Source organism: Zea mays, chromosome 6 (genome assembly GCF_902167145.1).
Source record: "Zea mays cultivar B73 chromosome 6, Zm-B73-REFERENCE-NAM-5.0, whole genome shotgun sequence".
NCBI lineage: Eukaryota > Viridiplantae > Streptophyta > Magnoliopsida > Poales > Poaceae > Zea > Zea mays.
In genome coordinates this window covers 93,125,363-93,128,495 of record NC_050101.1, presented here as the reverse complement: position 1 = coordinate 93,128,495, position 3,133 = coordinate 93,125,363, and the positions used below count along the sequence as shown (strand labels likewise).

The window sequence follows — 3,133 nt, the reverse complement described above, 5'->3', positions numbered from 1 at the left end:
TAGTGGCTAAACCTGTCCGGAAAACAAAATACCAACTATGTGGAAATGCATTAGTGGATGAAAAGTTCCCGGTGGTTTACTGTATTTAGTTGCAGCACTTATACTCGCTGGTTTTGATTCCATTTCTATTTTTGATTGAAAATCTGAGGAAAAGATTCATGGCCACAATTCATGTTGTATGTTTAGCATTTTGTTGTTACAATTAAGTTTCTATGGTTAGATACTTGCAATCCATTTAAGCAGGAAAATAGGTCACTACTTGTACTGTATGCTTCATAACTTTGTGATCCATGACTGTATCATACGCTTAGAAAAGCTATAGCTCCTCAATAATTCTGATCCATTCATTTAATTGAGTTCCAAGTTTCTATGCTGAATCAGTTCTAAATCCCTTCTCTTATGCCTAATTTTGAGTTGTAGCAGTGTACTGTCTTCATGCATGTTTGTAGAGAGTGCCAGTGCGGCACTAGAGTTTGCTTGCAGCCTAATCACTTCACCATTACATTGTCCTAGAAACAGTAAAGCTTATGCCCAATTAATTTTTTAATTGTAGGAGAAATAATGAGACATCCTTGCTTTGCATCTGTTAGCCAGCAGCAGCAACATGTTTCTGTTTGCTCTCTCTATATGTCCCTCTCTGAAGTTGTCTACATGTTGTGGTGTTTCTGAAACAGAAAATTTCAGTAATTACAACAGATGGGCAAGACCTGTACTTAGTTCAGCAACCTGAGTTCCTCTCTATCGACAACTGTAGGTCATGGTTATCTGCATTTCCTGTTCGGTGCGTTATCTGGGTGCCTCAAGTAAGCCCTTGACTAACAAGTTGTTTGTGCTATTTATTGGATTTGCAGTAGATAGGTCTTTTATAACATGGTGATAATGGCAAACTCAGAACACCTTACAATACATTCTGTTGCTTCCAAATAAATTTGAATTAATACTTATTATCCATTGGTACAGTTTTGCTGATATATGGAGTGTTGGTTGCACGGTAATTGAAATCACAATAGGCAAACTCGGTGGGTCTACAAGGGCTGGGTCGACGAGCGCCCGCTCAACCCGGCCAAGAGCGTACTGTAATATGTATTTATATGGGTGACAATTTTGAAATATGAATATTTTCTTGCAGGAATAAAGGTGGAAGGAATTTTGCACTCTAGAAGTGGAGGAGGTTGACAGTAGATTGCAAGAATATGAGCAAGGTTTTTTTCATTACTTAGTTTGTATTTAAAATTGTAGAATATGAGAAAGGTTTTTTGACACTCACTATTTCGACATATGGGTTTTCTGTATATCTCTAGATTTGTTTAGTGCTTTGCTGGGCCAGGGTCTTAGGTTGGTAGATTTACATTTACCTCCACTACTTTATGAGGTTCAGCCTTATCGATTACCCCTTCAATCCTGAAACCGTAGCGTGATGCTTCTAATCGAATAACAAGCTACTTAAATTATGGAAATTATGTATGTATTTTAATGAATTATTAGAAGGGTCACTGTGGTGAAAATTTGTTTCTTTCCGCTTGAGGTTTTACCTGAGGGGGGCACTGGAACGGTCGGCGTGGTCCGGCGAGGCCACGCTGTCGCGTCTGGTTGGCGCGCTCATCGCGTTCAAGCCGCTCTACTCGGTATTGAAGCTCGCCTCCCGGGAGGTCATCATCAGGTAGTCGTACAAAACAGAAACCTCTGCCACTCTTTCTAGACATTTATGCAGTTCTTCACTTGTTCTCCTTGGGGATGGCGGGATGTCGGTGAGAGAATGCATGCGTGTAGGACGACGGAGAAGTCGAACATCCCGTGGAGGGAGATGACGAAGGAGGTGCTGGAGTCGGACGTGTACGAGGTGTTCGAGAGAATCCAAGACCCAAACCTCGTGTACCCTGACTGTCAGCTCACTTCCCCTTGCCTTGCCTTTTCTTTCCTTTCCTTTCCTTTCCTTTCCTTTAGTTCCGTTGATTAATTAATTTCACCATTATATTCGACCAAAAGATACCCTACATGAAGTAAAGTAAACTGGAGTAGCATATTGCTAACGCCTCATTTCTCTTGATCAGACTATCTCAACCTGTTTCATGCCTACGACGAAGGGAATCTATCATGGCTGGTAATTCACTTTTTATTTGTTGTTGTCAGCTTCTCATTGTTTTCTTATGTACTCTGATAATCTGCAGCTCAACTTTTCGTAACAATCCTAGGTTACCGTTCTTTCTCTAAAATCTTGAGAATGTGACACCGTTGAAAAAAAACAGCTGAAGGATATCATATTTTGTGCACGCTCATACTGACAATTTGATGTTGAATGAGCTAGGCTGCAACAGAGGCTGAGCCTGCAACAATGTCGATCGCAAAGAGGGCCATACCTGAGGCTACATCAATCGAAGAGGCCAACCAAATCGTCTGCGGCAACTGGCTGAATGTAATTGAGGAGCATCGTCTGAAGTACTTGGGGAGCTCTCAGGTAACCTGGACATTGGCTGCTCTGTTGGAGTAAGCACCAGATACCTCGCCGAGAAGTTCCCATCAGCTCAAGCTGTTGTAAGCCCCGAAATCTCCTTCTGTGCATGGATCATTCACAAGCAACCAATGTTCACCAAAAGAGTAAACTGTAGTAGTGTTTCTGAATGATGCTGGGGCTCAACCTATCACCGTACTTTCTTGCTGTGGCGGCACAAAAGGAAGAAAAACTGTCACGGCCAAAGCCTATTCGCTGGGTTCATGCCAATGGTGAAGCGACCGACCTGTCTTCAGATTCATTTGACCTTGTCTCCCTTGCTTATGTGGTAAATTTCTACCAGATTCAAAATCTTCCTCTTTATTACATGGATTTAAAATCTGTAGTAGTGGTTACCACAAATTTATCGCTATATTTGAGATTCTGTGGAGTACCATAATTCTTAAAAAAAACTTGCAGTGCCATGAGTGCCCAGCACGAGCGATAACCGGATTGGTGAAGGAAGCATTCAGGGTCCTTCGCCCAGGAGAAACAATCGCCTTAACAGACAATTTGGTAGGAGTTTCTTTTGTCTCGCTTTTCATAGAGTACAAGTGTGCAAACTTGTTCAAGAAATCGGCTGTAACATACAAAACTCCATTTTTCATTATAAAATTCTTTGCAGCCGAAGTAAAGTACTTGAGG

The 3,133-nt window shown here is 41.6% G+C and overlaps 1 pseudogene; it reads left to right on the top strand.

Annotated features, from left to right (window-relative positions):
* Positions 1-1,750: 1,750 nt before the first annotated feature.
* Positions 1,751-2,622, top strand: LOC103631182 (uncharacterized; annotated as a pseudogene).
* The last annotated feature ends 511 nt before the right edge of the window (positions 2,623-3,133 follow it).